This window comes from Rhineura floridana, chromosome 4, assembly GCF_030035675.1.
Source record: "Rhineura floridana isolate rRhiFlo1 chromosome 4, rRhiFlo1.hap2, whole genome shotgun sequence".
Classification (NCBI taxonomy): Eukaryota; Metazoa; Chordata; class Lepidosauria; order Squamata; family Rhineuridae; genus Rhineura; species Rhineura floridana.
In genome coordinates, this window is record NC_084483.1 from 139,824,535 (window position 1) to 139,851,236 (window position 26,702).

The 26,702-nt window shown below is 40.1% G+C and overlaps 1 protein-coding gene across 2 annotated transcripts in view; it reads left to right on the forward strand.

Annotated features, from left to right (window-relative positions):
* The window catches only part of CHRM3 (cholinergic receptor muscarinic 3), a 418,667-nt gene that overhangs the window by 171,464 nt on the left and 220,501 nt on the right, over positions 1–26,702 (forward strand). The gene's annotated exons all lie outside the window — the stretch shown is intronic.

The following is a 26,702-nucleotide window of genomic DNA, read 5'->3' on the forward strand; positions in this document are numbered from 1 at the left end:
TTTTTGTTATACACTTCTTTCTAAAACCAGGGAGTTGGTTTTGACTTTTGTTCAACCAGAATTAATAGGCCATTTAAAGTGGTTAAAGAACATTAAAATAGGAAAGACAGAAGCTGAGACAGAAGCTTAATGTTCTTAATTTTGTTTATAGTAATAATTAATTTCTATCTTCCCAAATTGTTTACTTTCTAATAAGTAGGTGATTAATTTCATCTATTTGACTGGTTTCATTGGTCTATCTATGTTCAGAGTTGGCTGCAAAAAATTGTTAATATTTTAATTATCTATTAAGTCTGGAAGGATATTTCTACCACAGTGGTTCCCAAATTTTTCCTCCCATAGACTACTTGAAAATAGCCAAAGGTCTTGGTGGACCACATAATGATTTTCTGCCTGTTGTAGCAAATATGAATATTTAATGTGATACTGCCTGTTAGGTCAACAGAATGTTTTCAAAGCGGTAATGGCCAACAGATCACATCCCTAGCATGCCCTGAATCTTACAATATTCTGGTCTTTTGGATGACCCTGGATTCTAGTATTGGGAGGGGGGACTTCTCTTCCACTTTCTTCAGCGAAGAAAGTGGATCTCTATCATGCCCCTTTTTTTTCTAAACTAAAAAATCCCAAATGTTTTATCCTTTTCTGTTAAGGGAGTTGCTCCATCACCTTTTCAAATTCTACAGTATCATTTTTGGAGTCTGGTAACTAAAACTGTACATTGTGGCACTCTGGTAATCTTTTCAGAGCTCATACTTTCTCATTAGGAATCTGGTGAGGCAGGGAGTAAAGCATAACCAATGATAAAAGACTATAGACTCAAGATAGTAATGGAAACAAATATTTCAGTTTATTGGTGTATAATGTATTCAGAGCATACCATTACACTTGTAATGATGTTCTGAACTTTTATATTTATATTTGCTGAGTACTATATTGATATATGACATTGTTTCATGTTGATATGTTTTGAAGTTTTGAGTTTGTTTCCTACCCTAATTGAAGATTTGGACTCCTAATTTCCTCCTGCCCATCTAATTATAGAACATAATTTCTAAATTCCATAGCGTATCCTAATTTCTAAGTTTTCCAGCATATAGTACATAACATTTTTAAATAAAATTCATAGTTAACCAGCCAGCTGGGAAAGAGAATGTGAAGAACTGGACAGATAACAGCAAGGAAAGAAGACAAGAGGAAATGACTGTCTGAAGAACCTTTATATTGTTGCGCACCTCCCCCCAATCTCCGAGCGGTGAGATTCCGGCGGTCTCTGCGCCCATCCAGGGTTTGGTTTCCTTTGGGAAGAAGGTCAGCGGAGACTGCGGCGACTTTATGAAATATGGTTTATTTATTTACACACATTCCAACCTGAGCTTAGGATGGAGGGGTTCAAGGCATCAGCAGTCTAATATCCAGCTTTTCCATCTGGGTGCAGGGGCATCCTATTGCCACGATGCAGGGAGCCAGCCTCTCTCCATGCCTGCAGCCCCAGCCATCCTCTAGAACACACCTGAAACTACAAGCACACACCTCTGCTAGCTGCGAGGAGTGGGGGGAAGGCTCTCCTGTAGAGTTTAAAATGACAAAAGGATCTTCCTAGCCCCTTTCACCAGTTGCCGGGGCAACTAAATAGGCCCATTAACTACCTAGCCACTCTATTTGATTAACAAAGGAGATTCATCTGGCTAGCAGAGCCAGCCTCCCAGGCATAGGATTCCAAATCAGAGGCTGGAAAGGTGACCCACAGAAATCATCCATTCCAGCCCCCCCCATGCTCATAACACCATTGATAGAATTTCCCATCTTTTACATCAGTATAATTACTTACATAAGTGAACTGACATAAGATGTAGGCTGTGGGTATCCATTATCTATTTGAGACCTCTGCTTTTCCAGACGGTCTTTATTAAATTCATGGTCATTTTAACATATTTTCAGCACATTCCATTTTTAATAATGTTTCGATTTCACATTTGCTGAGGCACCAATGTTCTTTTTAGCATCTTATTGTTATGTTATGATGTTTCCTTACCATCATCCAAGATGCTAGGGTCTTGCATGACTATCACTGTGATTCATTGAAGAGTTCCAGACAGCCTGCATGAAGTGGCACAGAGATGAACTTTTCATCCATTTTGATCCATCATGACTGCTCTGCTGTTGCTGAAGAACATAAGAAAAGCCTGCTGGATCAGGGCAGTGGACCATGTAGGCCAGCATCTTGTTCTGAGAGTTGCCAACTGGCTGCATGTAGGCAACCCACAAGCAGGACCTTAGCACAACAGCACTCTCCCCTCCTGCAGTTTCCAGCTACCATGTAGGTGGAGCAAAGCCATTATGGGTAGTAACATTGATGGCCTCATCCTCCATGAAAATGTTAATCTTTTAAAGCCATCCAAGTTGGTGGCCATCACTGCTTCCTTGGGAATGAGTACCGTGTTGTGTGTTGCCTGCCCTGAATCTTCCAATATTCAGCATCATTGGATGTCCGTGAGTTCTAGTATTAAGAGACAGGAAGAAAAAACTTTTCTCTATCCACTTTCTCCATCCCATACATAATTTTATACATTTCTATAATGTCACCTCTTACCTTTTTGTTTTCCAAACAAAAGTCCCAATACTGCAACCTTTCCTCATGCAGAAGTCAGTCCATCCCCTTGATCATTTTGGTTGCCCTTTTCTGAACTTTTTCCAACTCTCCAATATCTTTTTTGAGTGAGACAACCAGAACTATATCCAGTATTCCAAATGCACTTGTGCTTTAAATTTGTAGAACGGCTTTATATAGAGGCAGTTTTATTTTCAATTACTTTCTAATGATCCCTAGCATGGAATTTGCCTTTTTTACAGCTGCCACACAAAGTGTTGACATCTTCATTGAGCTATCGACTATGACCCCAAGTTTCCGTTCCCAGTCAGTCACTGCCACTTCAGATCTCATGAGTGTGTGTGTGAAATTAAGATTTTTTTTTGCCAAATGCATAGCTTTACACTTGTTTACACCGAATTGCATTTGCCGTTTTACTCCCCATTCTTTCAGTTCTGAGAGGTTCTTTTGGAGCTCTTCACAATCTCTTTTTGTTTTAACAACCCTGAACAATATAGTATCGTCAGCAAACCTGGCTTCCTCACTGCTCACAACTAACTCTAGATTGTTCATAAACAATCTTCAGCCTCTTCCTCAAGCCTTTGTCCTGCTTCTTCGCCTATCGGATGTGGCGGGAGTGCGGAGGAGAGTGTGCCTTGAGCCTAGACTGGGAAGGTTCGCCAGAGAGATACGTTTCCCAGGACAGTGTTGACTCCACTACTGTTTCCCTCATCCGCCATTGCTGGGCCGGTTTCTTCTCTCTGTTCTTTCTATAGGGGCTTTTCTTACTTTGTGTCTGTCTCTGCTGGTTTGGAGATGGGTGTTTGCCTCCCATCTTTTCTCCTGGGCCCTTTTTAGAAGGCCAAGAAGAGAGATGAGTGAATTTTTGCTTTGTGATTTGTTAATATATGTTATTGGATATTTTAACTGCTGCTTTTTGTAAATTGTATTGTTTTTATTGATGTATTTTTATATTTGTGGGGTTTTTTTTGTAAGCTGCCTTGAAGGCCTTTTGGCCAAAAGGGGGGGGGGTAGAAATAAATAAATAAATAAATAAATAATGTGAAAAGGCACAGGTTCCAATACCAATCCTAGGTATTGGGCAAGCTTGCTGTAGCGGATGATTCTGCAGGTGTAGCATGATCCAGATTAACATATAGCATTCCAAATGCAATTTACTATAGATCTGTATTATATAGCCATGATCATAGCTGTATTTATGGCCCATACGGAATTTTGGCATTCTGCAATTTTAAATTGAAAGTACCTTCCTCCACCATTCGGTGCTTCTCATAATCACATTTGAAAACAAATCTTACAAACCTGAATGTGCTGCACTAAGAAACTCTTGTTTAACAACCCTGTATGTTTTCATGGTGATGCAAATACCCACACACACCAAGAATCCACAGGTTAAAATAAAAAACAGGACTAAAACATTCCAGAAGCCTACTGGCCTTTTTTCTGAGATGTCATATCTTATAGAAATTAATTAAAATTCAGATATGTTCCTAGAGTATTTGTACTTTATCACTGAGCTTGCCCTATAGTTTGTTCATCTTCCTGAGTTTAAAGGTAAAAAAAGTTGTTAATGTTTGTTTTATATAAATTAAAGTAAATAAGTAAAATGACATTGGACACTATAACTATGCACCACATAATCCCCTTCACATAGCCAGAGAAAAAGCTGAAGAGAAGAGAAATAATAGCAAGAAAGACAGATAGGATGAGAAGAGTGGCGATGGCAGCTGGAAAACAAACTTTGAGTGGAATAGCGTCTTGGAAGCATTTGGGATGAGAGGCATAATAACAATGACTGAACTGTGTGTGTGTGTGTGTGTGAGGGAGAGTAACAAAATGAGGAAATGGAAATGGACGGACAGATAACAGGCAATTCCCTCGCCAAGATGGAGGAGATTCTCAGACTAGGAGTGGAGGACATTTTCCCCAGATCCTATGGAAATTGATTAACTGTTAGTGAGCAACTTGTTGCTTTTCGATTCCAGAGTGAGGCTGTCACCACACAGGTTGCATAGGCATTTGATCTCTCTGTAGTTTATGGTTACTCTTTCTAGGTCTTCATCTGCCTTCCCTGCCTTTTAAAATGTGTGTGTGTTTTAGCATCTTCTTCTCTTTCTTCTTCCACATGCCTCACCTTCGGTTTGGGCTGCTTTATAAGCACATCAAAGGCAAGAGGCAATCCTGTTTTGTTTGTGTGTTTAAAATTTTTTTTTAAAAAAAGTATTAACGCAAATCACCCAATACTTCATTAGGGCTGAACACATTCCATTGGAACTTGCTAAGCAAGAAATAACATTCAGGGTCTGTGGAGGGAAGGTCACATTCCAAAAGTTTGGGGCATGAAAAGGCCCAGAAATGAAAGAATGCCTGGTGCCAAATTTTAAACATATATCTGAAGAGAAGCACATAAATGGGCAAGAGAGAGAGAGGGCTTTTTTGCCTATTAGTGATAATAGCATTATCAGGAGAGGCTCGCATGATGGGACAGTGCTGCTGTGCTACCCTCCTGACACCTGCATCAGTGTTAGTGGATGGGACATGGCAGGGGAACAGCAAGGTCAGGGCTGTGTGGGCACACTGGTGGAACCAGTTTGGCACTCCTGTGGCCCTGACCTTGATGCTGCCCAATTGTACCCCTGCACCACCCATGGAAGCTTCACTTGGTTACTTCACTGCTTATCTCCAACTCCAGATCATTTTCAAATAAGTTAAAAATCATCAGTATTTTCAAATAAGTTAAAAATCATCAGTCCTAATACTGATCTTTGGGGAAATCTCACATCCCTCCATTATGAGAACTGCTCCTCATTCCTATTCTGCTTCCCGTTCTTTAACCAATTACTGATCCATAAGAGAATCTATCTTATCCTTGACTGCTAAACTTACTCAAGAGTCTTTGGTGAGGAATTTTATCCAAAGCTTTTTGAAAGTCTTAAGTGCACAGTGCCAATGGGATCACTACTGCCTGTATCAATATTGATATTCTCAAAGAACTCTAAAAACCTAGAGAGGACTTACCTTTGCGGAAGCCGTGCTGATTCTTCTTCAGCGTGATTTGTTTTTTTGTATACTTCTGTATATTTGGTATTTTTATTTTTTAATAATGCTTTCCACCAGTTTTCCCAGACAGAACCAGTGTTAAGCTAGCCAGACTGTAATTTCTTGAATTTCTTTGTAAAAATTAATATTACATAGGCCACTTTCCAGTTATCAGGTATGCAGACCAATCTTAGGACAAGTTACATATTTTTGTTAGAAGATCAGCAGTGTCCTATCAGAGTTCTTTAAGACTTCTCAGGTGTATGCCATCTGGACCTGGTGATTTGTTCATTTTTATTTTTTTAGCAAGCCCTAGAACTTTGTCTGGTCAGCACTATTTGCCTCAATTTCTCAGATTCCTTTCATGAGACTGTTAGTTCATGTACAGGAACCTATCCTACATCTTCTGCTTTGAAGACAGATGCAAAGAATTAATTCAGCTTCTCTGCAATCTCCTTTATGACACCTTTGCCTCCCTTTTCATCAAAGGTCCAACTGCCTCCCTAGCCACTTTCCTATTTCTAAAATATTTAAAGATTTTTTTAGTGTTAGTGGTAATGTAAAATTAGTGATATGCTTGATTTTTATTTTTTTAAAATAATTATTGTCAGTTTGCATTACCTTTGTCAAAGTTTTTATTTTATTTTCATGTAGGCATGACTTCCATGTTCTGAAAAACACCTTCTTGTCTCTAACGGCTTACTTGACTCTCCTTGTTAACCATGCTGGCATCCTCTTTGCCAGGATAGTATGTGCGGTATAAACTTTAACTGAGCTTCTTTAATTATTAATAACCCCCAAGCCTTTTAGATAGATTTTACCCTCTTGACATTCCCTTCTAGCTTCCTTTTTACCAATCCTCTCATTTGTGGTAAGTTTCGTCTTTTGAAGTGAAGTGTTAGATTTTGTTGGCAATTGATGACTTACGTATACTGTATATTGAATTTGATAGCACTGTGGTCACTGTTCCCAATCAGATCAACAAAACTTACATCTTGCATTAGGTCCTGGGCACCACTTAAGATTAAGTCTACGGTTAATTGGTTCCATGACCAACTGTTCTAGAGCACAGTCATGTAGGGTTATTAACTTGCTGGAAACAGTCAATGAAACTTATTTTAGTAGCTGCTTTAATATTCCAATTTTCTATTTTGCTGCTGTTTTTGCAGTGGTGTTTTAAATGTTGATGTTGTTGTTAACCACATTTAGCACTCCTGGGAAATGGTGGGATATCTCCAGGCTGAGTTACTATAATGCGCTCTATGTGGAACTGCCCTTAAGGTTGGTCCAGAAGATATTTTAAAGATATTTAGTTTTAATGTTTTTAAAGATTTTTGTTTTAATATGTTTTAAAGTCTTTTGTTTTTAAGATGCTTTAGAGTGCTTTTAGTGTTTTAGTGCTAACCTGTGCTCTTTCCTGGAGTAGGGGTGAGATATAAATGTTGTTGTTTTAAATAAATGGTAGCCTAAATCTACCCTGATGGTTTCCTGAGCCTCTCCCTCAACTCACCTCAGAACTTCTTCAGATATCTGGAATCCCTTCTTCCAGACACTTATTGTTACTTTGGTTTGTCCAAAACATCTAAGGTCACAGTCAGTTTTCCACCTATATCCATTTATGCCTGGCACATACTTTTCAAACTGTTCACCACTGAAAATTGAAGGGAAAGAAGAATTAAGCCCTGTTTTGGCAGTTTTCCTCCTGAAGTTTCCACTGAAGAGGAATCTGTTTTGCCAGTGGAGATCATCTCACAGTCACAGAAGATGTTTTTAGACAGGCTTAAATCACAGCATAGTTACAATTTAGTAATGAGTATCATTAGTCATACTTAAGTTACCTATGAAAGATATTTATCTAGATTTACAACAGGAAGCAGCAGCATCTACTCCAATTTATTCAATATCCCTCTTCAGTCTATTCCTCATATAGAATGGGGAGAAAATCCATTTCTTCTTGCTGCTTGTGGGGTTACAATTAACATTGCAGCAAGGGTATAGTTTCATCATATCAGCAGACATCAATAGGATGCAGACCTGACAGCACAATTAGTGTTTGGTTTAAAATGAAATAGAAACAGTTTAGTAGTTCTGTTTCTTAGCAGAGTATATATTTTTGCAAAGTGGAATGAAAATTAACCAGCCCACCTTCCCCTCATACAGACTAGCTGAATAAAAGCAACAGAGACTCTTCTTTGGTAAAAAGTATTAAGAATGTTTACTTACAACCTTTCATATGTTCAGCAAACAGGCTCTAGCTTGGAGAGAACAGATAGAAATAGGTAGTAGGTTCATGATTGGGATGGTCTGGGAGAGAAACCTGTGGAGGCTTCTCTGTCCTGTGGTTTAATGGAGAATATGCAAAGAACAGGAAAAGGGAAATAACACATATCAATAGAAAGTTACATCACAGTAAACAAGCATAGAGGTGTCCCCAAATTCTGGCTAGAAGGGACATCTTCCTATTAAAAACATGCAAGCTTGCTTATCCCAGCAATTAGAAAGAGAGCAAGAGAGATCATTAAATGCAATTAATTGACTTTTTCTATCAGCATGGGTAAGAAAGTAAATGTAATACATTTGAAGGAGACCAAAAAACAAATGCTACCTGAAATAACAGGAGGTGTTGAGAATGTTGCATCTTCTCCAAGTAGGCTGGTGGTATCTTTAAAAACTGAGCTTAATTCTGAAGTAACATGCTAATCAACCTTGTTCTGTCCATCCCACAAAAGTATATGATATAGAACACATAGCTATTTGTCAGACCATATCTCCCTATATGTTCTGGAACTCCCTTCCTACAGGTTCTGGAACTCCCTTCCTAGGGAGGCACGAATGGCCCCCTCCTTGCCATCCTTCCGTCGGCAAGTAAACACTTTTTTATTCCGACAGGCTTTTGAGATAGAAGGTGTTTAGGATTGGGCTCTACAAGGTTTATTTATTGTTTTATGCTGTTATTTGTATTATTTTAAATTGTTTTTTTAGTATTTTAAGTGCCTGTTTCATGGTTTTAAGGTTGCATATGGTTTAATTGTATCTTAATTGTATATTTGTAGTTTTATTTGTAAGCCGCCCTGAGTTCCAGTTTGGAAAAAGGGCGGGGTAAAAATAAAATTTCATTCATTCATTCACATGGTTCTAATTCAGGAGTCTCCAACCAGCACCAATGCACCCACTAGTGTCTCCTATGGAGCCTATGACCTATGAAAAGTCCCAATAAATGTTCCCTCAAAAATCCACAGTGCAGAAGAGATTTCCAGTAGCTTGGTCTTTCCTACATTATACACCCCCATTAAACATGCCCCCATTTCATTGGATGTCAGGACTGGATACCCATTATGTTCTCAATGGAGGAGAGGTAAAGTGAACTTTCCTATGTGAACAAGCTTAGCAATGATCAATATAGGTGCCTTTTTAATATCAATTTGTTGAGGGAGGCATACTTGCTCCATTTTGTGGCCCTGTCCAGTGGCGTACCTAGCGTATTTGACACCCGGAGTGGATAATTTTTTAACACTCCCCTCTATACGACAAAATTATTTTCAGTAATAATCATGAAATGAAACAAATAATAATAATGGCTAGAAAAGAAACACAGACAGTGAAAAATTTCTTTTATTGAACTTCGTATATATAATTATGCCAGTAAAAAAAAATAAAAATAAAATAAAAAAAATTACAGTACAAAAAAGGAAAAAATTAAGGATTAATACTTTTTAATTTTATTTTTTGAAAAAAAGGGGGAAATTTATACCTACATATTGGTCTGTCGCACGAATGAATAATAACATTACAGTTTCTGTTTTCAAGCCTTAATCTCTGCAAATTTGTTGATGACTTCATCAAAATTGATCTTCTTTGCATATTCATGTTCAATTGACAGTATAAGCAGAGGGTGGCTAGCATCCAAAAGAGAAATCAAAAAAGGGGTCAAAGACCAAGATGCTAGAAAATAGGAACTTTTATTATAGATAAATTCCGTCATTTTGCAAGTGTATCTGCAGAAAACACAGTGACCACAGGGGTGGTGACCCCTAGGTGCAGTGGTCTAAGTACCATAGAACAACGCACTCTGAGAGAATTGTCACAGGATCCCTCTATAATTATAAAACCAGCTGACAAGGGGGGTTCCATAGTTATCCAGGACATCCAACAATACAAGCAAGAGATTCATCGGCAGTTGTCAGACACTACAGTGTACAAGTTATGTCCTGTCAACCCCACTGCCAGCGTCGTTCGTGAAATCGAAAACATTCTGGAAGAAGGTATCAGTTTAGGGTACATCGCAAAAGATGAACAAAAATTTTTGCCCCAAAAGAACCCGAGGATTCCGGTATTTTACACCTTACCCAAAATTCACAAAGGGATCAGGCCCCCTCCTGGCCGCCCCATTGTCTCGGGGTGTGGATCTGTTTTGGAACCCCTTTCACAATTTGTGGATTATTTTCTAAAACCTATTATACCCTCCATTCCCTCCTATATAAGGAATTCCACAGATTTCATAAATAAAACACAGTCTATTTGTATAGAATCTTCGGATGTCCTGGTCACGATGGACGTTAGGTCTCTGTATACCAACATACCACAAGAACAAGCCCTTGATATTATTCGCAGTACTTTAGATAAGCGTATTGTTAAACACCCTCCAACGCATTTTCTTTGTGATTTGGCTGATATAGCAATGTGTCAAAATTATTTCAGGTTCCATCACTTGTATTATTGGCAAATAAAAGGAGTTGCCATGGAGTGCCCCATGGCTCCAGAAATAGCTAATCTCTTCATGGAATCCTTTGAAGAGGAAATCAATGTGGCCTCTGGTGCTTTTGCAGAACAATTGTTGGGATGGTGGAGATATATAGATGATGTCTTTTGTATCTGGAGGGACTCGATTTAAGATTTAAAAATTTTTTTGGAATGGGTTAATAATAGGAGTTCGCACATCCAATTTGATTTCCAGCATAGCATGGACAAGATTAATTTTTTGGATTTATTGATTACAAAAGAAAATAATCATTTGCGTACCACAATATATAGAAAACCCACAGATAGGAATACCTATCTTAGATATGATAGTTTCCACCCAAAATCCCTCAGACAAAATCTACCTCATGGACAATTTATAAGAATAAAATGAAATTGTTCCTCAGAGAGAGATTTCTTGGAACAATCGCTTGTCCTAAAAAATCAATTGATTAAAAGGGGATATCCGTCCCATGTTATTGACAATAATTTTGAGAAAGTTGCTGATAGAGAACGCGTTGACATTTTACAGAAGACAGTACCAAAAAACTCTGTTCCTCTAAACTGCAACCTAACTTTTGACCATATCACCAGTAGGTTGCAGAGCAGCATAAAAAGACACTGGCACATTGTACGTCACATCCCTGGTTGTCAAGAGTCACCTCTGATCTCTTTTAAGAGAACCAGGAATTTGAAGGACATCTTAGTCAGAAGTGATTTCAAGGAAAATTTGTATCCAAGCACAAAGGTCCTTCCAGGTACCACTGCACCTAGGGGTCACCACCCCTGTGATCACTGTGTTTTCTGCAGATACACTTGCAAAATGATGGAATTTATCAATCCAGTGAATCACAAAAGACACACTCTGAATCACTTTTCAACTTGCAACACTTCAAGAGTCATTTACATGATACAGTGTGGCTGCTCAAAAATGTATGTGGGTCAGACTTCAAGAATGATTAAAAAACACATAGGAGAGCATCTTAGCAACTTAAGGAATAAAAGGATGGGAGCCCCTCTAGTGGACCACTATAGCCAATGCCCACATTCCACAGCCGATCTAAGATTTTGGGTTTTGGAGAAGGTGTACGGAGAGAATGAAGATATTCTATTAAGAAATGAGTTATCTTGGATTTTAACTTTAAAAACAATGACCCTTAGTGGTTTAAATGAAGATTTTGAGCTTCTTCCCCTATTGTAAATTTTGAAAATTTCCCATAGTCCCTCATTTGTTTCTTGCATCCAGGTGTTAGTTGTTCCTCTTGCTAAAGGGAACATCATTGCATTCACCTGTACTTCGCTTTGGACTGCTTGTGTATATATACAGACAATCCATTGCATTACTCATTGAGACATTTGATATTGACACAGTACAGAAAGCGATTTGCTGGTCTTATAATCTTATAAGCTATTATGTGAGTATCAGACTGTCCTAAAGACTTATATGTACTATGTATATGTGTATGATTTTATATGTGTGTATAGTTAACTTGTCCCTTTTGTTTGGTTTATCATAGCCCCTGATGAAGGCCTGCAGATAACAGGCTGAAACGCGTTGGGTTTTATCTATAATAAAAGTTCCTATTTTCCAGCATCTTGGTCTTTGACCCCTTTCAATAGACAGTATAGCCAGATTTGTCAATCTATCATCGCTCGTAGTTGATCGAAGAACACTTTTTATTAATTCTAATTTTGAAAAGATTATTTCACATGAAGCAACAGATATACAAATATTTAGGAAAAGTCTTAAACATAAGGATATGTTTGGCAGAGATTCATAAAAATCCCATTTCACACTGCTTCTCTTTTCCCCTGAAGGCTCTCTGAGCCGCCGCTCTCGCTGCTATCCACTCCTGCAGATGGATCTGCTCTATTTGCTTTTGCTTGTCCTCTGCAGCTCTCACTAGTGATTGTAGAGAACCAAAGGTTTTAAAGAGAAGGGATTCTCTGGGGCAGCTCCTCCACCTCTCTCTCTCTTTCTCCCCACTCTTTCCTCCCTGCCCGCAAGAATGCAAGCGCTTGCCTTCAATTCTCTACAGACAATGCACCCCCTTATTGCCTGCACCCAGGACAGACCACTCCCACCGCTCAGCCCTTGGTACGCCACTAGCCCTGTCTCTTTTTATGCTCTTTTTGATGTGGCAGCCATTTTGTGTCATGCCACGTCCCTACAGCAGCCATGTTGTGATTGGCAATTAGGGACTGAAGGCTCTGTCAGTTTTGATTCTCTTGGTTTCTCATTTTTTCAATCTTAAATTTGGTTCTCCACATTTCAGCAGCAATTTGCTAATTTTTTATTTTAAAAATCCTCATGAAAATTCTCCAGCACTTTAGTGAGAATTTCTCTGACTAAACATTTTTGTATGCAGTTTTGATGAATGTACACATTTTTGCAAGCAGTTTCTCCTAATGTAATGCATTCTCATGTTATTTTCACTAATATATTTCATATGCACACTTTCCCCTAAGATATGCATTTTTGCAAACATTGCTTAGTTTGAAAACTGCATCACAAAATTTGGTTAAGTAGAAATGAAACTTTTTCAGTAAGTATAGATTTTATAAATGTGACTTTAAATACGAACTGAATAGAATTTCTCCCTCATCCCTAATGACAATCACTGTGCTTTCTTAAAATTTCAAATGTGTCCACTGGCCCAAAAAGATTAGAGACCCCTGCTTAACAATGGAAAATATCCTGTTGTCAGTGCTGTTCTGTTTTTGCTGATAGAAGGATAATATTTATGGTTTGTTTCAGGCAGTATTATGAAATTCACAAATCAAAACAATCTGGGAATTCTAAGATCACTTCACTCACTAAGAAAACATGAGAGGTCTCGTAGAGGAAGGGCATTACAATGGGGACCTACAAGATGACAGATGTAGTTGAAGCACACAGGCAATGAAGGCACAAGGGTGGAAGATATGAGATGTAATTAGATCTAAGGTTGGTAGCCAGAGTTCTGTAGCATAGATCCAGCAATAGAATGGTGGTGGGCTTCCATACAAAAGGCACTAAATTTCTGAAGAAGTAAGGCAAACTTGGTTAAAAAATGAATATGGAAACCAGAACCCAAACTGTACCCCTACCATATCTGTATCTCCTCATGGTTACACCATGCCTGGTTAATGAGAATCTCTGAAAAGTTACATTACTTGTATAATTATGCCTGCCCCCAAACCATGCAGTTCCTTTCATAGATACACACAAGAGAGAGTAGTAGAGAGAGATATTGGTCCAGTTCAGTACTCTGTGGGTGAGTACTCAGTTGTGGCCAGTGGGGCAGCTTGGATGGGGCTCCATTGTTCTCCTGGCTTCCCAACATTGTGGGTCACTGCTGCAGACCAACAGAGGCAGGGGCAAGGCACGAGGAATTCAACACGATGCAGTGCACAGTGGCAAAGCCAGTCTGAAGCTCCCACTACCATGTGCTGAGCTCCCCCCATCTTGTCCCTTCTCTCAGTCAGTGGCAGTGACCTGCAATGATAGGAAGCTGGGAGAGCAGCAGAGCCCCACCCAAAAGCTGCTGCTGGGTGTGAAACTCCCACTCCCAATTTATCTTCAGTGATAAGGAATATGAATCCCCTACTCTCATAAATCTCCATGTTTGCGCTAGAATATGTGTGAGCAAACAATAGCCACTAGATCAAAGCAACTGGAAGAGTATTTAATGTTTGGGCAGTGCAGTTTATGAAGGCTCAATGGACCAGTGACATAGTTGAGCTAAGCCTCTCTCACCATCTTCAACTGATGGACAAGCTCTTCCTAGGTGACTGATAAAAGGATGCCTGAAAGGAAGCTGAAGTTTGCAGACTGCAATACCTTTTGAATGGTGCTACATGTTTTGTTTTCAAAATGTTGGCATCAGAAAAAATAATTTTATAAATGCAGACATTTTGTGGGAGTTCATGGGACTAGGGAACATTAAATGTTTGTTATCTGGGGCTCCCTGCTGAGAGGCAGAGGTACATGCTGAGTTCGAGCGGAGAAGAGGCCTTTCTTGGATAAGGGTCAACAAGATTAGTCAGTGCATGAACCACGGCTGACTTTCCGGAGAGTCAGGTGGGTGGGAATGGATGGTACTGAGGGAATTTGAAGCAGTGTTTTATGATTCTATAGCTAGTATGTTTATAATTAAAGGAAATTTATTGTATTTTGTTGATATTTCACTTTTTTGGTAATATTGGCTTAATTTTGTTACTTGCCTCAAGTATTTGGGAATAAAATGGGATAAAAAATCAAAATAAATTTGAAACCATGCCTTAGGATGTAATGTGGTCAAAGCCGTTGTTCCTGCTGATTTCAGTGTGACAAAGATAAACACTAAAATGCTTAATGTTGGCTGACCTATGTCCTGAATTGAGTATTTTTGTGTTTGGGGCAGAATAAGAAATGCTTGCCATTGCAAGGATTGCAAAAATGGCTTAAACATATATTAAACTTTGTTTGGCTTTAATAAAAATATGCAAATGTTCTTTGGCAATTCTTTATAGAATTCTTTTTAGAAAACATATGTTTATCTTAAAAATATGTTAAGTTGGCACTACAAGCCCAATTGCAAAGAGAATGGTCCCGTGGGCGCACAAAGCAATTTTATTAAGCACAACAGCTATCCCAATACATTTTGAGTGTTCATGTCTTTGTTAGAGTAATATACATTTTACAGTTTTTTTCATTTGCCCCCCAAAAGAACTGATAACACATTGGGCTGGTTGGCATGTCACAGTAAACCATGATTTATGGTTTACCATGAACAAGCAGGGTGCTAATGGACACTGCTGAGTCACTCATGTTTTTCTCTGCCCTGCTTAGAGCCAGAAGCAAGAAACCATGAGCCTTGGCTTATATTTGCATGCAAAACAGTGTGTGTCATTTATTTCTGCCAAACCATGAGCAATAAGCCAAGAACAAACCTTAGCTCACACTCATGGTTTTTTTGGAGAGAAATAAACCATGAGTACTGCTGTGACTGTAATGCTAAAATGCAAGGCTCATGGTTTGTTGTGCCTGGCTCCAGGCAGGGCAGAGTCAAACTGGAATGATTCAGCAGTATGGATAACATGCTTCTTGTTTGGGTTATGCCATGAAGATTGTTGCGCTTAACCACAACGGTGTCCTGCACTCACTGGAATCATTCTCCTCATATAGTAATAGGAAACATGCAGCAAATTTCAGAAGTTTACAAGTCCTGTGAAAATACATTTTATTTGCTATATTATAGGAAAAATAATACAGGTTTGGAATTATTAGGAAGAGATTAGTGGTTTCTCTTGCTCCACTGCTTTTGATTAGCTGACTTTATTTTTTCTTGTTTTGAAATTCAGTTTTATATTCTATCTATAGAGCTCAGAAAGCATGTGACTACCGCAGCCACCTGTGATTTCAAACTTGTTCTCTTTGCTGAGAAACAAGTTTTAAAATGCTTTTTTTAAAAAGGGTATTCCACTCCCTAGGTGCTGTCAGAATTTCTGTTTGTATCCCTCTTCTCTTTTTCAGTGCACCAGAGAGAACATTCAAAAAGACAAATACTAAACACTTCTCAGACATTTCCAGCCAGCACAGCTACATAGTTTTAATGTTTGCATATAAGGACATTGCTACACTTGTTGTCTGGGTTCATCCAGGGGACTGTTTAAGCTTTACATATACATTGTTTTACCAAGAACTTTCTTTTTACTTATAAGTATTTGATCTGTAATATGGATGGCTTCTTGAATCTACCTCACTTCACTTTTTGTTTTTAACCTTTGGATAAAACACTTTCAGAATCCAAAAGTACTAAGAAGTCCAGTGTTAAGACAAATTAAGATTTAAAAGATATACAAATTCCAAAAACATAGGCATATATTGTACAAGTAGCTTGACATGAACATATTCTATTCCTTATTGGCTCTGAATTTGCTCCTCTGCTTCTTCCAAGTTTCTGACATAGAAGGTGTTGGTTGACTCTTTTGCATCTTCACAGAAAAGTGAGTTAATGTGAGGAAATTGTGCTGCTGTTTTTTCTTCCTCTTATCTGCTGTCGTTGGAATGAGTGAAAGCCAATTCTGTGGTGAAAAAGAGAATAAAAATCATGAATGTGTAAGAGCTACCTGTGTTAACTGATGGGCCATGCACTCCACAGTCACTGGGCGTGGCTTGGCCTGCTTTATTAACTGTGTGCTAACAATCCATAAGTATAGAAGAGCTATTTTATCAACATGAAAGCACCAACTAGCTTGAAAATATTAAATGGGCTAATATAGCTGAGATGACCCAACAAGCCCTATGTCAAGAGAAGTGCTCCATCTTCCAGTGTGCTGCAGAATTCTACTGCCTGGTGATGGAAATAGACTGGAATGAAGTAGCACAATGTTTTCACTTCTGGTCAGGTTCAAATGCCTCCATTAAGGACGAGGAAAAATTCAAAGACCTGTGTTCAGATTAATCACTGACTCACTGAGTGGGCCCAAGAAAAGTGAGATAGAAGTTCTCTTCTTTTTTGGTGCAGGGTTATCTGGCATGAATATACAGGTGGATGATACAGGCCTGGCTCACAGAAACAGAAAAAGGTTGGCAGAAAGCTCATGTACTTTGCTTCTACAATAGTCAGAAAGGGCATTTTACTGTTGTTTCTCCAACAAAGAACCACAATACACCTAGGCCAGGAAGCTTTCAATACCAGCCACACTAGTTGAGAGTCTGGCTGGGCCAGCAAATCACACACCTCACCTCTTGTTGGGGCATGATGCTGCAGGTTTTACAGTGCAGAATCTACCCTGCTGGAGCCATGCTGTTGGTCTCTGCCATGGTTGATTCTGGAGCCTCTGACGGTTTTATGAATCCGCTTTCTTCAGGGCTAATGACCCAGGAAATCTTTCCTTCAGTGGTAATGACCCCAGGGATATTTTCCCTGGATTTTTTCACCATTTCTCTCCCTCCACATTTTTTGCAAGCATTCACAACTCTCCCATGGCAGAACAAAGCTGCTCATCATAATATGTTTGATGTGCTGCACAAAATTAGAAAGTAGGTACATTTAATCATGGAGAGAAGTGACATTTTCCTTAACTCACAGAAAGAACGATACCCTTGTTTTATCACTCAAGTATAATATGATGAAAGTTAGAGGTGTAATGTAAAAAGGTATGAACATTTTCAACACAAGAGAGGAGCTGGTGTTTTTTTCCTTCATTTTGTCAAAATGCATCAGTGAGTCTCTTGTGGAAGCTTGTTGTCCTATAAATTCAGTGATAGCTTTGCTATCTGCCCCCACACTGCAGCAATTTTAACAACAGCATGTTGCTTTGCCAGAGACATGAGAATAAGGCAACAAGCTAATGTGGAGGGCACATCTGTTTGATTAAAGTTGTACTTCTTTGAAAAGGTTGGGGCTACTGACAATCTGCACCAGCACCATTGTCTAGTGTAGGGAAAAATGATTACACTTCTTGTCATTTTATTTTAAACACACATTAGGAAATGGAAGATGACAGGCACTTGGTATTCCTTCTGTTGCTTCTCATTAACTACGCACTTTGTTTCTGTCAATTTTGTTCCATGGTTAGATAGCAGAATGTTTTATTTGCTTTTAACGTTAGAAGTACATGACTAAATGGAATTCCGTTCTATTACAAAAGTAAAATTATGCATCAGCACTCCTGTGTAAAATATGACCATTCTTATCTCAATTTCTTAACTGTTCAAGGTTGAGCATGAATTAGAGCAGCCTGCCCCACTTCTTTTGGACTGCAGCTGCCACCAGCCCCAGCTAGATGGCCAATGGTCAGGGATGATGGGAGTTGTAGTCCATAACATGGGGGCACTAAGGTTGAGGAAAGTTAATATAGAGGAGACAAGCTGACAAAAGAAACTAACATTTATTTTTATAATTTGTTCACTTCATTTTTTTCTACTCTGTTGAAACATTTTATTGATTCCAGATCAAAACACTGTGAGCTTGGTTCTTGGTTCTGAATTCTGAATTCTAAAGTAATTCTGAATAGTAATTTGGGAATTAAACACATGCCTGATCCTAAATATACTCACTAAAATTTCATACTCATAATCTGTTCACTTCTCTATCATTAAAATGGCAATGATCTTAAATCCTAGTGTGGTGAGAAAGAGTTGTGAGTATATATTTCACAAATGTCTTTAGAGGTAATTAATATTGCTCCATCTGTGTCTGCTTTAAAACAGTAAGTCTGTAGGAAACATTTTTGTTTTATTACAAAACTTCATCATATCTTGCTATTTTCTGAAGGATAATCATATCTTCTTTAAGCTAAATACATGCACATATCTCATGTACAAAAACCAGATTTGTCCTGAAATGAGGTTTGTCATAACCCAATGAGATAGGATGCATTCACACAGCACTTTATTCCATTTTCCCAACATTTCCTTACCTGTTAATTTTTCCATTTTATGTGATCTTTCACATGATGTAAAAGCCATCTCTGGAAATTTAGTGGAATCAAAGTTTAGCACTCATTTCCACGTTAACTGCTTCCAGAAAAAAATCCGTTTGCAACCCTGTTAACCTGGAAAATTGTGAGAGTTTGAGGTTTTATTTTTTTTTCTGTGGTTTTGTTGTGATGATGTCATCATTCCTTATGTATGAAATTTGGGGTGGTATTCTGGCATACAAAGTGTGTATGCACATAAAGGGTGGAGAGAGTGACATGTCTGATGTCCCTGTTGCTTTCACATCACACTCACTAGTATGAATGAAGTTTAGGGTGGCATGGTGGCATATTGATGAAAAAATCACAGTTCCATAATGACGCCAGTACTGTAGTATGAAGGGAAATGGGGGCAGAAGCATTAGCATTATATTTAGGAAAAATAATGCAATAAACCCCATGTTTGAATGCAAACTGAGTAAGTGTAAGAGTGAGTGTGTATGTATGTGGGCAGATAGGCACTCCATGATGCATGTCAGTATGTAGAAGGACTGGCTTAGGCATAGAATGTGTTCTTTGCATATATAATTCATCCCTGGTACCTCTAATTATGGTATGCTAGATATCTACGATATGGCCAGCAACGTGTCCTCTCAATCCTTGCCCTTCTTGGCTTATTAAAGCTTGCCGAAGGGGTTTGACCAAGTGGATCCAGGGTGTGGTCAACATGTCATTGCAGGAGAGAGTGGTTCTAGCCACCCTAAAAGAGGCAGAGATCTGACCGCTCCTGAAAAAATCCACCCTGAACCCATTGATTTGCGATAACTACTGCTCAGTAGCAAATACCCCCTTTGAGATTGAGAGGGTTGTGGCACAGCAATTGCAAGTACTCTTAGGGTGCTTTCACACTTTATTCCGTTATTCTGACGATTTATTTCCTGTTAATTTGCGCATTAAATTTGAGCTTTCACATGACATAACGGGTAGCTCCGGAATTCTGGTGGAATGTAGTGGAAGTTTAGTGCTAATTTCCGCAATAAATGATACCAGAAAAATTCCGATAGCAGGCTGGAAACCCGGAAGATTGTGGGAGTTTTGCGCTAGCTGCCGCTGCTCACGTGACAGCCCTCCCAGCATGCAGCCTTCTCTCAGCCTGTGCTGCTGCTGCTTGTGCTCAACCAGAGCCTCTGCTGCTGCGCTGCCGCGCCTCTCAGCTGATCACGATCACACCTCTTTCAACCCCCCCACGCACTGAAAGAACAGGCCTCAAACCAGCTCATCCGGTGTTGTGTGAGGCCAAATGAAGAGGGGGGGAAAACTGTGCTCTGTGCGTGAAAGACTGTTGCGCAAAATGCCGGTATAACAGGTACTGCAGCGTGAAAGGGATTTTTGAAAACCGGAACAAAGTGCTACCTTTTTAATCCGTTGAACCAGTGCTATTAGCCCCGTGTGTGAAACAGCCTTAGTTGAAACAGATTATCTTGACCCATTCCAGTCTGGGTTCAGGCCTGGTTATGGGTCACCCTCCCTCTGTCCTTCTCCCGATAAAGGTCATTCATCAGGGGGACCAAGACCAAGTCAGTTATTCTTACTTGATCTCTCACTGGCTTTTTATACCATTGACCATGGTATTGTTCTGGGCCAACTTGGTGAGATGGGTATTGGAGGCACAGTTTTACAGTGGTTCCGATCCTATCTCCGGGGTCATTTTCAGAGAATAGCATCAGGTGATTGTCTTTCAGTCCCCTGGCAGTTATGCTGTGGGGTGCCACAAGGTATCATCTTGTCACTTACGCTGCTTAACATCTGTATGAAGCCCTTGGGAGTAGTCATCAGGAGATTTGGGGTGAGGTGTCAGCAATACACTGACGATACCCAGCTCTATTTCTCTGTAACATCTGAACTGGGAGAGACCGTGCAAGCCCTGAACCGCTGCCTGGATTCAGTGGTGGGCTGGATGAGGGCCAATAAACTGAGTCAGAATCCTAGCAAGACGGAGGTGCTGTGGGCTGGTGGTTCCTGAGTTTGGATAATTGGTCAGTTGCCTGCTTTGGATGGGGTTGTACTCTCTCTGAAATAGTAGGTCCGTAGTCTGGGGGTGCTCCTGGATCCATCTTTGTTGCTAGAGGCTCAGGTGACCTCAATGAGTGTGTAAGTGAGTGTGAGTGTGTCAAAGGGAGTGCCTCTTACCAGCTTCAGCACTAAGACATCTGCGGCTATTTCTGGACTGGGATAGCTTGACCACTGTTGTCCATGTATTGGTAATAGGGTCCGGACCAGGCATGACTGGGCCCTTGGGCAACAGCTTGCCCTGGGCCCATGGTGCCCACCAACATGTGCTGCCTACCTCTCCTGCCTCAGTGAATGTTGGCTGACCTGCACGCATATGCATATACCAAGATGGCAACAGGGTCTTCCGTAAGGGGCTGATGACTCTGCCACCATCTTGGTTGATGGTATGCATACACCCTACTCCTGTGCACATGCCTGCCATCAACCAAGATGGCAGCAGGGGCATCAGCCTCTTAGGGAAGTCTCAGCTGCCATCTTGACTGATGGCAGGTATGTGTGTGCAACACACATAGCATTCACCACAACAGGAGAGGTAGGTGGGGCATGCAGACGGGCATTGTGGGCTTGTGCAGTTGTATAGGGGTGTGTCTGGGAGCTCCCTCTCTGCGATCCACAGCAGAGTCAGAAGCTGATGCTGCTGTGGATCACGTAAATGGAGAGCTACCCTCCCTCCCTAAGGAGGGTTACTTCAGGGGCCCTCAACTAAGGCTCAACCTGGCTGCCTTCTGGTGCAGATCCTGACTGGTAATCTTCAGGCTGGATTACTGTAATGTGTTCTATGTGGGGCTGCCCTTGAGGTTGGTCCAGAAGCTGCAGCTGGTGCAAAATGTGGCAGTGAGACAACTTGCTGGGGCAGGGTATCGCCAGCATGTCACCCCACTGCTGAAAGAATTGCACTGGCTATCTATTAGCTACAGGGGCTAAGTTCAAGGTGCTGGTTTTGGTGTACAAAGCCCTATACAGCTTGGGACCAGGATACCTGAAAGAACGTCTTATCCCCTATATACCCAGTTGATCACTGCGCTCTGCAGGTGAGGGCCTCCTGCAGATACCATCTTATCAGGAGGTCCACTCTACACAACATAGGAAGCAGACCTTTAGTGTAGTGGCACCTACCCTTTGGAATTTCCTCCCTTAAATATTAGACAGGCGCCATCTCTGTTATCTTTTCAGCGCCTATTGAAGACCTTCCTCTTTCAACAAGCCTTTTAAGTTGAGACCTTATCCCAGTGTGCGTCTGTGTTGGAACTGCTTCTTAATATGTTTTTAAAGCTTTTTTAAAAAAGATGTTTTTAAAGCTCTTTTTTAAAAAAAGATTTTTTAAAGATGTTTGTTTTAATATGTTTTTAAGTTTGTTTTGTTTTAATATATTTTAAAATCTGTTTTTATGATGTTTCAGAGTGTTTTTAGTGCTTTCGTTTGCCGCCCTGGGCTCCTGCTGGGAGGTAGGGTGGAATATAAATTTAATCAACATCATCAGCTACCTGAGATACTGGAGAATTTGTTGCTATATTTTATTGTTATATTAAAACACAAAATAATACAATATCATCTGAACTGGCAAGAAATAAACTACATAAACATATAATAGAAAGCTTATTAAGATTTCTTCAAATTAAAGCAAAATTATTAAATATTGGGCTGTATTGTCATATTACTGGAATGATCAATGAAACATAGTTTTCTCTATATTTTCTTCTTGCCTTGCTTCTTTCAGTCTAACATGGTATGTTAACTTTGCAATTAATACATAATCCCACAATTTATTTAACCAATCGGTCGCAGAAGGTGCTGTTTGTAAACGCCACTTTTGTGTACAAAACTCTAGCTACCGTTATCATACAGGACACTCTTTGTATAACTGATTAACAAAACCATCTCTACCATTTTGAAAATAAAAGGGGATCTAACATGATAGCATACCATAAGATTGTTTCCATAATTCTATTAATCTTTCCCCAATATTTATTTGCTATGGGACACTTCCACCAAAGGTGGTAAAAATCTCCAGTTTGTTTCTGGCACTTCTAGAACCCCTTAGGATCATTTTTGTCTCTTTCATTTATCATATTTGGCATTGTACACCATCTTGTTTTAACTGTTTTATGTAACTGCAGTATTTTTTTAAAAAATGCATGGTCTTACAACACAAAGATATTTCCACTTATGTTGGTTCCCATCTTATCGTGTAGTGATTAACCTGCTTTGATGTAGTTTTCATTTGCGAGTGAAGGGGCGAAATAAGACAAGGACACATCAGCTTGGGTTGAACAAGGGCCACTTTATTAAACTATACAAAAACACCTTTTAAAGTGACCTGCAGAGGGAAACCTAGGTGCGGAACTATCTATAAGCAAGCATCTTGCCATACAGCTCACGGGCGACCAGCCCCTGCTTGGGACAAGGGCAAGCCCCATCTGCTTACCCCTTCCGCCATCCGCACCCAGTAGGTGAGTAGGGGGGCCTTCTCAGGTCACCACCCCCCGCGGCCACACAACCCTCGGGTGGATGAATTAAGTTGGCCCCAAAAGCAGCCCATATCCTGCCCTCAAGCTGCAAAGCTCTGACAGACAGGCCTCTGGAACCGCCAATCACCTCCAAAGGTGCCTAAGGGGGCCACCGAGCTGTCCTTACCTATTTCCCTTTCCTCACCTTCCCACACCAGTGTCCCAATTATAAACTGCCCTCCTAGGGCAATTAAACTTTGACCATAACAAAATAGCCAAATTAGCCAAATTCACCTATTAATCACAACGCCCCCTAACCCGATTCCATCCCACTCTCACAGTGTGGAGTAGGCAAAAAACCTGCCCACCAAACAAGGGTGGGCAGGGTAAAAATTCCTACTCGGTCCCAAAGCGTCCATTGAATATGCTATAAGAGAGGGAGGGCGGGGTGGGCGTCGCTCGCTGAAAGAGGAGGTAGGAGGGGCGGCCTGCCCTTAAATAGGCCCATGGCCCCTCCCCTCCCTGCCGCACGTCACGCACACATAACGCTGTGACACACGACATTGCCCTTAACGAAGATGGCCATGGCAGCATCGCTCCCTCCTCGCAACTATGCCCCGCTTATCCATGCTGTGCAGGTAAGCAGGGCTTCATATTTCAACAGCAGTTTATAAAATTTTTGACAAGAATATTGCCATTGCTTTATGCACATCTTGAAAATCTAAAGGAATTTGGGGACTAACCATATATGTTCTGACCTTCTTAGCCATAAATGAGGGGTACATGACTTTTTCTTTTTGTTTTCAGCCTTCATGCAAATACAATACAATCTTTCCATGCAGGAGAGCTAATACCTGATGCAATTCAATTTGGTGTTTCCATTTGGACTATGTAACTAATATTTTACATATGCATACTGTTCCTATTTGAATGTCAAAGATGACTCTGGATAACCTTATCATGAACCTAGAGAGGCAAATGAGGTATCAAAGGAGAGGGGAAAACTGTAGTAAACATAGACTGCAGTCACAACATCAGATTATTGAAATGAATCTCTCACTCACACACACATACACACAAACATATACACTCATATACACACACAACCATTAGCTCAGCATTTGAGGTGTTACGAAATGTTCTTGAACATTTCACCTGTTAAATATTCCACCTGTTCAAAGTTTTTGAAAAAACGTCCTTGAGACAGGAGGCTGCAAAATCACAATAGCAGTGAAACTGTTTACTAAACTGTGTTAAGTGGATGTGGGAATGGCATGTAAATGTGTGTGTGTGTGCATGCTTGTATAATATGAAAATATTAATGCTTGAGAATTGCATGGAGGATGCCCCAAACACTATTACATACAAAACAAATCTGTGAGTGTATATGTCTTCACTTCTAAAATATATTTCTTGCTGTTTTGTTTAATAGCTTTTTATAGTACAGTGTACTATACATAGGAATAAGGAAGCTGTTTAATAATTTATTCTGATTATTATGCTGTGTATCTCAAAGTTTGGGATTATAGATGCCATCTATATAAGCAGAACCATAGCTTAAAAGTAATTACAGAAATGAATGACTTGTAATTCATTACTTTTTTGAGGAACGAGTGGGCAATTCCTTTACATTTTGATTGCAACAGACGAGGAGTAATTTTATTACTTTTGAGGAGTAATTGTAATGTTCCCGGCATTACTTTGGGGCATTACTTGGGGCGGGGGGAGCAGGGGAAGACTTCTGCTCCTCTGATTTGTGGATGAAAATCATGTGCCTCAAACTGGCCTTCTGTGCAGCATCACCCTTCCCTCGTGCTCTGTGGGTGTGTAGGAGGCGACGAGGGAGGAGGTGGAGAGTGAGACGGGGTGGACTGGAGAAAACAATTGTTTTAAAAAAATGGACGGTGGTGGAGATGAATGGAGTGGAGGGAGAAAGGAGCCAGAGGGCAAGAACATGGATAAAGGAGAAGGAGGCAGCAGCAGAATGGAGATAAAAGAACTGTGAAGGTGAAAGAAGACAACATGTGCGTGTGTGTGTGACTACTGTGTTTGCACTTGGCACACAAAGCAGCCTCCGCTTTGCTGCTTTTGCAGCATTTGCAGTGTTTTAACTTTTTTGTCTCTCAGGGGGAAATGTTTGCTTGGGTGAGTGTCCCTTAGTTTATTTATTTATTTATTTATATTATTTTATTTATATCCCGCCCTTCCTCCCAGCAGGAGCCCTAGTTGGTGGCACAGCAGAGTCCGGGAGGTGGTTAAGTGAGAGAGATTATGCTTGCTGGCTGAGAGTGTGTGGGGGGGAGGGTTGCACTTGGTTTGACGTGCAAAGATCTGAGTAGTGGCCTCTGGCTCCTTTCCCATCTCCCTTACCAGCAGAGAGACCACCACTGCTATCTTATGGATAAAAAGAATTATTCTACTACCTTTGTATGTTTGCGTTTATTTTTAATGTTGTTTTAGGCAACTTAGGTGTGCAGCAGCCAAGGCCAGCACCTTGTAGGCACTGTAGGTTTTTTTTAAGTGTAATTGTAATGATTACTTTTGAGAAACCATAAAGTAATCAATTCCTTTCAGAACAATTATAATTGTAATTGTAATTTATTCCTTTTAGGGCCATGTAACAGTAACTGTAATTTATTCCTTTTTAAAAGTAAACTTCCAAGCTCTGAATTTTCCCATGGCACCTAACATCCTTTGTAACTGGGTTTGCCAATTCCAAAATATATGTGTGTGAGAGAGTTCCTAGCACATTAAGGAACCGCTGTACAAGACAGGAGCAGAACCATTGCAAAGCAATCGCGCTTAGGTCAGTGGTAGGTAACTTGTGGCCTTCCAGATTTTGTTAGACTGCAACTCCCATCATCCATGACCATCCATGACTCTTAGCCATGCTGGCTGGGGATGATGGGAACTGGAGTTCAACAGCATGAGGAGGTCTGAAGATTAGCCAACCCATATTGGAGCATAACAACACAGGATGTTAAATGTATTAACATCAGATTTTTTTTAAAAAAAAATGCAGTCTTAGTCATGATCACAGTATGTGGGGAAAGAAAGAAAAGTTAACTCTTCCTTCCCTTTCTGCAATCCTGAAAAAACTCCCCATGCTATAAATAGCATTAGAAATATATTCCACTGGTGCCAAAGAGAGCTTTTTTTCTGTGGCTATTTGCTGCACAGGGGCTGATTTTTTCATAATTGAGCCTGTTCTGGAATTGGCTCCCCTACATTTCGTTTTAATTTTTTAAAAAAACACCTGACATTGTGGCAGTCAACACATTTAATGCCAGGTGTAGTTGGCCCTTACTCTCTGTCCAGGGAACAATTAATCCAGAAGGGTGTTATGGTCAGTAGTATCAAAAGTCACTGAAACTTTTGGGAGTATCAGTACAACTTTGACACTGCAC